The following is a 12,980-nucleotide window of genomic DNA, read 5'->3' on the forward strand; positions in this document are numbered from 1 at the left end:
ATTGCATCGGAATTAAATACAAAAGGCACAATGCCGACTTAAGTACAAGAAGACTGAGTCTTCCTACTGTCTATGATTTGAACCATTCCTGTGACACTAGTTATAGATTCCGATGCTTCACTTCAGGTTTACTGTATCCTTTTCACCTTCCTATTGACGATGAAACAATAAAATTGCATCTTAATTAAATACAAAAGGCACAATGCCGACTTAAGTACAAGATAACTGACTCTTCCTACTGACTACGTTTTGAACCATTCCTGTGACACTAGTTATAGATTCCGATGCTTCACTTCAGGTTTACTGTATCCAGCTGACCTTCATATTGACGATGAAGCACAGAAATTGCATCGGAATTAAATACAAAAGGCAAAATGCAGACTTAAGTACAAGAAGACTGACTCTTCTTACTGTCTATGATTTGAACCATTCCTGTGACACTAGTTATAGGTTCCCATGCATCACTTCAGTTTTACTGTATCCCTTTGACCTTCTTATTGACGATGAAACACAGAAATTGCATCGGAATTAAATACAAATGCACAATGCCGACATAAGTACAAGAAGACTGACTCTTCCTAATGTCTATGTTTTGAACCAATCCTGTGACACTAGTTTTAGATTCCGATGCTTCACCTCAGGTTTTCTGTATCCCTCTGACCTCTTTATTGACGATGAAACACGGAAATTGCATCTTAATTAAATACAAAAGGCTCAATGCCGACTTAAGTACAAGAAGACTGACTCTTCTTACTGTCAATGTTTTCTACTATTCCGGTGACATTAGTTATAGATTCCGATGATTCACTTCAGGTAACTGTATCCAGCTGACCTTCTTATTGACGATAAAACACAGAAATTGCATCGTAATTATATACAAAAGACACAATGCCGACTTAAGTACAAGAAGACTGACTCTTCTTACTGTCTATAATTTGAACCACTCCTGTGACACTAGTTATTGATTCCGATGCTTCACTTCAGGTTTACTGTATCCTTCTGACCTTCTCATTGACGATGAAACACAGAAATTGCATCCTAATTAAATACAAGAGGCACAATGCCCACTCAAGTACAAGAAGACTGGCTCTTCTTACTGTCAATGTATTGAACCATTTCTGTGACACTAGTTATAGATTCCGATGCTTCACTTCAGTTCTACTGTATCCCTCTGACCTTCTTAATGACGAAGAAACACAGATATTGCATCGGAATTAAATACAAAAGCACAATGCCGACTTAAGTACAAGAAGACTGACCCTTCTTACTGTCTATGTTTTGAACCATTCCTGTGACACTAGTTATAGATACCGATGCTTCACTTTAGGTTTACTGTATCCATCTGACCTTCGTATTGACGATGAAGCACAGAAATTGCATCGGAATTAAATACAAAAGGCAAAATGCCGACATAAGTACAAGAAGACTGACTCTTCTTACTGTCTATGATTTGAACGATTCCTGTGACACTAATTATAGGTTCCCATGCTTCACTTCAGTTTTACTGTATCCCTCTGACCATTTTATTGACGATGAAACACAGAAATAGCATCTCAATTAAATACAAAAGGTACAATGCCGACTTCAGTACAAGAACACTAACTCATCTTACTGTCAATGGTTTGAACCATTCCTGTTACACTAGTTATAGATTCCGATACTTCACTTCAGGTTTACTGTATCCCTGTGACCTTCTTTATGACGAAGAAACACAGATATTGCATCGGAATTAAATACAAAAGGCACAATGCCGACTTCAGAACAAGAAGACAGACCCCCCTTACTGTCTATGTTTTGAACCATTCCTGTGACACTAGTTATAAATTCCGATGCTTCACTACAGGTTTACTGTATCCTTCTGACCTTCTTATTGACGATGAAACACAGAAATTGCATCGGAATTTAATACAAAAGGCACAATGCCGACTCAAGTACAAGAAGACTGGCTCTTCTTACTGTCTATGTTTTGAACCATTTCTGTGACACTAGTTATAGATTCCGATGCATCCCTTCAGGATTACTGTATCCCTGTGACCTTCTTATTGACGAAGAAACACAGATATTGCATCGGAATCAAATACAAAAGGCACAATGCCGACTTAAGTACAAGAAGACTGACCCTTCTTACTGTCTAAGCTTTGAACCATTCCTGTGACACTAGTTATAGATACCGATGCTTCACTTCAGTTTTACTGTATCCCTCAAACCTTCTTATTGACGATGAAACACAGAAATTGCATCGGAATTAAATACAAAAGGCACAATGCCGACATAAGTACAAGAAGACTGACTCTTCCTAATGTCTATGCTTTCAACCAATCCTGTGACACTAGTTTTAGATTCCGTTGCTTCACTTCAGGTTTTCTGTATCCCTCTGACCTCTTTATTGACGATGAAACACAGAAATTGCATCTTAATTAAATACGAAAGGCTCAATGCCGACTTAAGTACAAGAAGACTGACTCTTCTTACTGTCAATGTTTTCTACCATTCCGGTGACATTAGTAATAGATTCCGATGATTCACTTCAGGTAACTGTATCCAGCTGACCTTCTTATTGACGATAAAACACAGAAATTGCATCGTACTTATATACAAAAGGCACAATGCCGACTTAAGTACAAGAAGACTGACTCTTCTTACTGTCTATGTTTTGAACCATTCCTGTGACACTAGTTATAGACTCCGATGCTTCACTTCAGGTTTACTGTATCCCTCTGACCATTTTATTGACGATGAAACACAGAAATAGCATCTCAATTAAATACAAAAGGCACAATGCCGACTTCAGTACAAGAACACTAACTCATCTTACTGTCAATGGTTTGAACCATTCCTGTTACACTAGTTATAGATTCCGATACTTCACTTCAGGTTTACTGTATCCCTGTGACCTTCTTAATGACGAAGAAACACAGATATTGCATCGGAATTAAATACAAAAGGCACAATGCCGACTTCAGAACAAGAAGACTGACCCCCCTTACTGTCTATGTTTTGAACCATTCCTGTGACACTAGTTATAAATTCCGATGCTTCACTACAGGTTTACTGTATCCGTCTGACCTTCTTATTGACGATGAAACACAGAAATTGCATCGGAATTTAATACAAAAGGCACAATGCCGACTCAAGTACAAGAAGACTGGCTCTTCTTACTGTCTATGTTTTGAACCATTCCTGTGACACTAGTTATAGATTCCGATGCATCCCTTCAGGATTACTGTATCCCTGTGACCTTCTTATTGACGAAGAAACACAGATATTGCATCGGAATCAAATACAAAAGGCACAATGCCGACTTAAGTACAAGAAGACTGACCCTTCTTACTGTCTAAGCTTTGAACCATTCCTGTGACACTAGTTATAGATACCGATGCTTCACTTCAGGTTTACTGTATCCCTCTGACCTTCGTATTGACGATGAAACACAGAAATTGCATCGGAATTAAATACAAATGGCACAATGCCGACTTAAGTACAAAAAGAGTGACTCTTCTTACTGTCAATGTTTTGAACCATTCCTGTGACACTAGTTATAGATTCCGATGCTTCACTTCAGGTTTACTGTATCCCTCTGACCTTCGTTTTGACGATCAAACACAGAAAATTCATCGGAATTAAATACAAAAGGCACAATGCCGACTCAAGTACAAGCAGACTGGCTCTTCTTACTGTCTATGCTTTGAGCCATTCCTGTGACACTAATTAGAGATTCCGATGCTTCACTTCAGGTTTACTGTATCCATCTGACCTTCTTATTGACGATGATGCACAGAAATTGCATCGGAATTAAATACAAAAGGCAAAATTCCGACTTAAGTACAAGAAGACTGACTCTTCTTACTGTCTATGATTTGAACGATTCCTGTGACACTAGATATAGGTTCCCATGCCTCACTTCAGTTTTACTGTATCCCTCTGACTTTCTTATTGACGATGAAACACAGATATTGCATCGGATTTAAATACTAAAGGCACAATGCCGACTTAAGTACAAGAAGACTGACTCTTCCTACTGTGTATGCTTTGAACCATTGATGTGACATTAGTTATAGATTCCGAAGCTTCACTTCAGGTTTACTGTATCCCTTTCACCTTCCTATTGACGATGAAACACAGAAATTGCATCTTAATTAAATAAAAAAGGCACAATGCCGACTTAAGTACAAGATAACTGACTCTTCCTACTGACTATGTTTTAACCATTCCTGTGACACTAGTTATAGATTCCGATGCTTCACTTCAGGTTTACTGTATCCAGCTGACCTTCTTATTGACGATCAAACACAGAAAATTCTTCGGAATTAAATACAAAAGGCACAATGCCGACTCAAGTACAAGAAGACTGGCTCTTCTTACTGTCTATGTTTTGAGCCATTCCTGTGACACTAGTTATAGATTCCGATGCTTCACTTCAGGTTTACTGTATCCATCTGACCTTCTTATTGACGATGAAGCACAGCAATTGCATCGGAATTTAATACAAAAGGCACAATGCCGACTCAAGTACAAGAAGACTGGCTCTTCTTACTGTCTATGTTTTGAACCATTTCTGTGACACTAGTTATAGATTCCGATGCATCCCTTCAGGATTACTGTATCCCTGTGACCTTCTTATTGACGAAGAAACACAGATATTGCATCGGAATCAAATACAAAAGGCACAATGCCGACTTAAGTACAAGAAGACTGACCCTTCTTACTGTCTAAGCTTTGAACCATTCCTGTGACACTAGTTATAGATACCGATGCTTCACTTCAGTTTTACTGTATCCCTCAAACCTTCTTATTGACGATGAAACACAGAAATTGCATCGGAATTAAATACAAAAGGCACAATGCCGACATAAGTACAAGAAGACTGACTCTTCCTAATGTCTATGTTTTGAACCAATCCTGTGACACTAGTTTTAGATTCCGACGCTTCACTTCAGGTTTACTGTATCCATCTGACCTTCTTATTGACGATGAAGCACAGCAATTGCATCGGAATTTAATACAAAAGGCAAAATGCCGACTTAAGTACAAGAAGGCTGACTCTTCTTACTGTCTATGATTTGAACCATTCCTGTCACTCTAGTTATAGGTTCCCATGCTTCACTTCAGTTTTACTGTATCCCTCTGACCTTCGTATTGACGATGAAACACAGAAATTGCACCGGAATTAAATACAAAAGGCACAATGCCGACTTAAGTACAAGAAGACTGAGTCTTCCTACTGTCTATGATTTGAACCATTCCTGTGACACTAGTTATAGATTCCGATGCTTCACTTCAGTTTTACTGTATCCCTTTGACCTTCTTATTGACGATGAAACACAGAAATTGCATCGGAATTAAATACAAAAGCACAATGCCGACATAAGTACAAGAAGACTGACTCTTCCTAATGTCTATGTTTTGAACCAATCCTGTGACACTAGTTTTAGATTCCGATGCTTCACCTCAGGTTTTCTGTATCCCTCTGACCTCTTTATTGACGATGAAACACGGAAATTGCATCTTAATTAAATACAAAAGGCTCAATGCCGACTTAAGTACAAGAAGACTGACTCTTCTTACTGTCAATGTTTTCTACCATTCCAGTGACATTAGTTATAGATTCCGATGATTCACTTCAGGTAACTGTATCCAGCTGACCTTCTTATTGACGATAAAACACAGAAATTGCATCGTAATTATATACAAAAGACACAATGCCGACTTAAGTACAAGAAGACTGACTCTTCTTACTGTCTATAATTTGAACCACTCCTGTGACACTAGTTATAGATTCCGATGCTTCACTTCAGGTTTACTGTATCCTTCTGACCTTCTCATTGACGATGAAACACAGAAATTGCATCCTAATTAAATACAAGAGGCACAAGGCCCACTCTAGTACAAGAAGACTGGCTCTTCTTACTGTCAATGTATTGAACCATTTCTGTGACACTAGTTATAGATTCCGATGCTTCACTTCAGTTTTACTGTATCCCTCTGACCTTCTTAATGACGAAGAAACACAGATATTGCGTCGGAATTAAATACAAAAGCACAATGCCGACTTAAGTACAAGAAGACTGACCCTTCTTACTGTCTATGTTTTGAACCATTCCTGTGACACTAGTTATAGATTCCGATGCTTCACTTCAGGTTTACTGTATCCCTCTGACCTTCTTATTGACGATGAAACACAGAAATTGCATCGGAATTTAATACAAAAGGCACAATGCCGACTTAAGTACAAGAAGACTGACCCTTCTTACTGTCTAAGTTTTGAACCATTCCTGTGACACTAGTTATAGATACTGATGCTTCACTTTAGGTTTACTGTATCCCTCTGACCTTCTTATTGACGATGAAACACAGAAATTGCATCGGAATTAAATACAAAAGGCACAATGCCGTCTTAAGTACAAAAAAAAAAAATGACTCTTCTTACTGTCTATGTTTTGAACCACTCCTGTGACACTAGTTATAGATTCCGATGCTTGACTTTAGGATTACTGATTCCCTCTGACCTTCGTATAGACAAAGAAACACATAAATTGCATCGTAATGAAATACAAATGGCACAATGCCGACTCAAGTACAAGAAGACTGGCTCCTCTTACTGTCTATGATTTAAACCATTTCTGTGACACTAGTTATAGATTTCGATGCTTCACTTCAGGTTTACTGTATCCCTCTGACCTTCTTATAGACGAAGAAACACAGATATTGCATCGGAATTAAATACAAAAGGCACAATGCCGACTTAAGTACAAGAAGACTGACCCATCCTAGTGTCTTTGCTTTGAACCATTCCTGTGACACTAGTTATAGATTCCGATGCTTCACTTCAGGTTCACTGTATCCTTCTGACCTTCGTATTGACGATGAAATACAGAAATTGCATCGGAATTAGATGCAAATGGTACAATGCCGACTTAAGTACAAAAAGAGTGACTCTTCTTACTGTCTATCTTTTGAAACATTCCTGTGACACTAGTTATAGATTCCGATGCTTCACTTCAGGTTTACTGTATCCTTGTGAGCTTCTTTTTCACGATGAAACACAGAAAATTCATCGGAATTAAATACAAAACGCACAATGCCGACTCAAGTAAAAGAAGACTGGCTCTTCTTACTGTCTATGTTTTGAGCCATTCCTGTGACACTAGTTATAGATTCCGATGCTTCACTTCAGGTTTACTGTATCCAGCTGACATTCTTATTGACGATGAAGCACAGAAATTGCATCGGAATTAAATACAAATGGCACAATGCCGACTCAAGTACAAGAAGACTGGCTCCTCTTACTGTCTATGATTTAAACCATTTCTGTGACACTAGTTATAGATTTCGATGCTTCACTTCAGGTTTACTGTATCCCTCTGACCTTCTTATAGACGAAGAAACACAGATATTGCATCGGAATTAAATACAAAAGGCACAATGCCCACTTAAGTACAAGAAGACTGACTCTTCTTACTGTCTATGATTTGAACCATTCCTGTGACACTAGTTATAGGTTCCCATGATTCACTTCAGTTTTACTGTATCCCTCTGACCTTCTTATTGACGATGAAACACAGAAATTGCATCGGAATTAAATACAAAAGGCACAATGCCCACATAAGTACAAGAAGACTGACTCTTCCTGATGTCTATGCTTTGAACCAATCCTGTGACACTAGTTTTAGATTCCGATGCTTCACTTCAGGTTTCCTGTATCCCTCTGACCTCTTTATTGACGATGAAACACAGAAATTGCATCTTAATTAAATATAAAAGGCACAATGACGACTTAAGTACAAGAAGACTGACTCTTCTTACTGTCAATATTTTCTACCATTCCGGTGACATTAGTTATAGAATCCGATGATTCACTTCAGGTAACTGTATCCAGCTGCCCTTCTTATTGACGATGAAACACAGAAATTGCATCGTAATTATATACAAAAGGCACAATGCCGACCCAAGTACAAGAAGACTGACTCTTCTTACTGTCTATGTTTTGAACCATTCCTGTGACACTAGTTATAGATTCCGATGCTTCACTTCAGGTTTACTGTATCCCTCTGACATTCTTATTGACGGTGAAACATAGAAATAACATTTTAATTAAATACAAAAGGCACAATGCCGACTTCAGTACAAGAACACTAACTCATCTTACTGTCTATGGCTTGAACCATTCCTGTGACACTAGTTATAGATTCCGATGCCTCACTTCAGGTTTACTGTATCCCTCTGACCTACTTATTGACGATGAATTACGTAAATTATATCGGAATTAAATACAAGAGGCACATTGCCGACTAAAGTACAAGAAGACTGACTCTTCTTACTGTCTATGTTTTGAACCATTCCTGTGACTCTAGTTATAGATTCCGATGCTTCATTTCAGGTTTACTGTATCCCTCTGACGATCTTATTGACGAAAAAACACAGACACTGTTACGGAATTAAATACAAAAGGCACAATGCCGACTCAAATACAAGAAGACTGTCTCTTCTTACTGTCTATGTTTTGAACCATTTCTGTGACACTAGTAATAGATTCCGATTCGTCACTTCAGGTTTACTGTATCCCTCTGACCTTCTTATTGACGAAGAAACACAGATATTGCATCGGAATTAAATACAAAAGGCACAATGCCGACTTAAGTACAAGAAGACTGACCCTTCTTACTGTCTATTTTTTGAACCAATCCTGTGACACTAGTTATAAATTCCGATGCTTCACTTCAGGTTTACTGTATCCCTCTGACGCTCTTATTGACGATGAAACACAGAAGTTGCATATGAATTAAATACAAAAGGCACAATGCCGACCCAAGTACAAGAAGACTGGCTCTTCTTACCGTCTATGTTTTGAACCATTCCTGTGACACTAGTTATAGATTCCGATGCTTCACTTCAGGTTTACTGTGTCCCTCTAACCTTCTTATTGACGAAGAAACACATAGATTGCATCGGAATTAAATACGAAAGGCACAATGCCGACACAAGTACAAGAAGACTGGCTCTCCTTACTGTCTATGTTTTGAACCATTTCTGTGACACTAGTTATAGATTCCGATGCTTCCTTTCAGGTTTACTGTATCCCTCAGACCTTCTTATTGACGATGAAACACAGAAATTGCATCGTAATAATATTCAAAATGCCCAATGCCGAATTAAGTACAAGAAAACTGACTCTTCTTACTGTCTATTATTTGAACCATTCCTGTGACACTAGTTATAGATTCCGATGCTTCACTTAAGGGTTTACTGTATCCCTCTGACCTTCTTATTGACGATGAAACACAGAAATTGCATCGGAATTAAATACAAAAGGCACATTGCCGACTCAAGTGCAAGAAGACTGGCTTTTCTTAATGTCTATGTTTTGAACCATTTCTGTAACACTAGTTATAGATTCCGATGCTTCACTTCAGGTTTACTGTATCCCTCTGAGCTTCTTATTGACGATGAAACACAGAAATTGCATCGGAATTATATACAAAAGGCACAATGCCGACATAAGCACAAGAAAACTGACTCTTCCTACTGTCTATGTTTTGAACCATTCCTGTATCACTAGTTATAGATTCCGAAGCTTCACTTCAGGTTTACTGTATCCCTTTCACCTTCCTATTGACGATGAAACACAGAAATTGCACCGGAACTAAATACAAAAGGCACAATGCCGACTTAAGTACAAGATATCTGACTCTTATTACTGACTATGATTTGAACCATTCCTGTGACACTAGTTATAGATTCCGATGCTTCAGTTCAGGTTTACTGTCTCCCTGTGACCTTCGTATTGACGATGAAACACAGAAATTGCATCGGAATTAAATACAAAAGGCACAATGCCGACTTATGTACAAGAAAACTGACTCTTCTTACTGTCTATGTTTTGACCCATTCCTGTGACACTAGTTGTAGATTCCGATGCTTCACTTCAGGTTTACTGTATCCCTCTGACCTTCTTATTGACGATGAAACACGTAAATTGCATCGTAATTAAATACAAAAGGCACTATGCCGATATAAGTACAAGAAGAATGGGTCTTCTTACTGTCTATGTTTTGAACCATTCCTGTGACACTAGTTATAGATTCCGATGCTTCACTTCAGGTTTACCGTATCCCTCTGACCTTCTTATTGACGATGAAACACAGACGTTGCATCCTAATTAAATACAAAAGGCACAATGCCGACTCAAGTACAAGAAGACTGACTCTTCGAACTGTCTATGTTTTGAACCATTCCTGTGACACTAGTTATAGATTCCGATGCTTCACTTCAGGTTTACTGTATCCCTCTGACTTTCGTATTGACGATGAAACCCAGAAATTGCATCGGAATAAAATACAAGAGGCACAATGCCGACTTAAGTACAAAAAGACTGACTGTTCTTACTGTCTATGATTTGAACAATTCCTGTGACACTAGTTATAGATTCCGATGCTTCACATCAGGTTTACTCTATGCCTCTGACCTTATTATTGACGATGAAACACAGAAATTAAATCTTAATTAAATACAAAAGGCACAATGCCGAATTAAGTACAAGAAGACTGACTGTTCCTACTGTCTATGTTTTGAACCATTCCTGTGACACTAGTTATAGATTCCGATGCTTCACTTCAGGTTTACTGTATCCCTCTGACCTCTTTATTGACGATGAAACACAGAAATTGCATCTTAATTAAATATAAAAGGCACAATGCCGACTTAAGTACAAGAAGACTGACTCTTCTTACTGTCAATGTTTTCTACCATTCCGGTGACATTAGTTATAGAATCCGATGATTCACTTCAGGTAACTGTATCCAGCTGCCCTTCTTATTGACGATGAAACACAGAAATTGCATCGTAATTATATACAAAAGGCACAATGCCGACCCAAGTACAAGAAGACTGACTCTTCTTACTGTCTATGTTTTGAACCAATCCTGTGACACTAGTTATAGATTCCGATGCTTCACTTCAGGTTTACTGTATCCCTCTGACCTTCTTATTGACGGTGAAACATAGAAATAACATTTTAATTAAATACAAAAGGCACAATGCCGACTTCAGTACAAGAACACTAACTCATCTTACTGTCTATGCCTTGAACCATTCCTGTGACACTAGTTATAGATTCCGATGCCTCACTTCAGGTTTACTGTATCCCTCTGACCTACTTATTGACGATGAATTACGTAAATTATATCGGAATTAAATACAAGAGGCACATTGCCGACTAAAGTACAAGAAGACTGACTCTTCTTACTGTCTATGTTTTGATTCATTCCTGTGACTCTAGTTATAGATTCCGATGCTTCATTTCAGGTTTACTGTATCCCTCTGACGATCTTATTGACGAAAAAACACAGAAACTGTATCGGAATTAAATACAAAAGGCACAATGCCGACTCAAGTACAAGAAGACTGTCTCTTCTTACTGTCTATGTTTTGAACCATTTCTGTGACACTAGTTATAGATTCCGATTCGTCACTTCAGGTTTACTGTATCCCTCTGACGCTCTTATTGACGATGAAACACAGAAGTTGCATATGAATTAAATACAAAAGGCACAATGCCGACCCAAGTACAAGAAGACTGGCTCTTCTTACCGTCTATGTTTTGAACCATTCCTGTGACACTAGTTATAGATTCCGATGCTTCACTTCAGGTTTACTGTGTCCCTCTGACCTTCTTATTGACGTAGAAACACATAGATTGCATCGGAATTAAATACGAAAGGCACAATGCCGACACAAGTACAAGAAGACTGGCTCTCCTTACTGTCTATGTTTTGAACCATTTCTGTGACACTAGTTATAGATTCCGATGCTTCCTTTCAGGTTTACTGTATCCCTCAGACCTTCTTATTGACGATGAAACACAGAAATTGCATCGTAATAATATTCAAAATGCCCAGTGCCGAATTAAGTACAAGAAAACTGACTCTTCTTACTGTCTATGATTTGAACCATTCCTGTGACACTAGTTATAGATTCCGATGCTTCACTTAAGGGTTTACTGTATCCCTCTGACCTTCTTATTGACGATGAAACACAGAAATTGCATCGGAATTAAATACAAAAGGCACAATGCCGACTCAAGTGCAAGAAGACTGGCTTTTCTTACTGTCTATGTTTTGAACCATTTCTGTAACACTAGTTATAGATTCCGATGCTTCACTTCAGGTTTACTGTATCCCTCTGAGCTTCTTATTGACGATGAAACACAGAAATTGCATCGGAATTATATACAAAAGGCACAATGCCGACTTCAGCACAAGAAAACTGACTCTTCCTACTGTCTATGTTTTGAACCATTCCTGTATCACTAGTTATAGATTCCGAAGCTTCACTTCAGGTTTACTGTATCCCTTTCACCTTCCTATTGACGATGAAACACAGAAATTGCACCGGAATTAAGTACAAAAGGCACAATGCCGACTTAAGTACAAGATGTCTGACTCTTATTACTGACTATGATTTGAACCATTCCTGTGACACTAGTTATAGATTCCGATGCTTCAGTTCAGGTTTACTGTCTCCCTGTGACCTTCTTATTGACGATGAAACACAGAAATTGCATCGGAATTAAATACAAAAGGCACAATGCCGACTTATGTACAAGAAAACTGACTCTTCTTACTGTCTATGTTTTGACCCATTCCTGTGACACTAGTTGTAGATTCCGATGCTTCACTTCAGGTTTACTGTATCCCTCTGACCTTCTTATTGACGATGAAACACGTAAATTGCATCGTAATTAAATACAAAAGGCACTATGCCGATATAAGTACAAGAAGAATGGGTCTTCTTACTGTCTATGTTTTGAACCATTCCTGTGACACTAGTTATAGATTCCGATGCTTCACTTCAGGTTTACCGTATCCCTCTGACCTTCTTATTGACGATGAAACACAGACGTTGCATCCTAATTAAATACAAAAGGCACAATGCCGACTCAAGTACAAGAAGACTGACTCTTCGAACTGTCTATGTTTTGAACC

The sequence above is a fragment of the Schistocerca piceifrons genome, chromosome 9, assembly GCF_021461385.2.
Source record: "Schistocerca piceifrons isolate TAMUIC-IGC-003096 chromosome 9, iqSchPice1.1, whole genome shotgun sequence".
NCBI lineage: Eukaryota > Metazoa > Arthropoda > Insecta > Orthoptera > Acrididae > Schistocerca > Schistocerca piceifrons.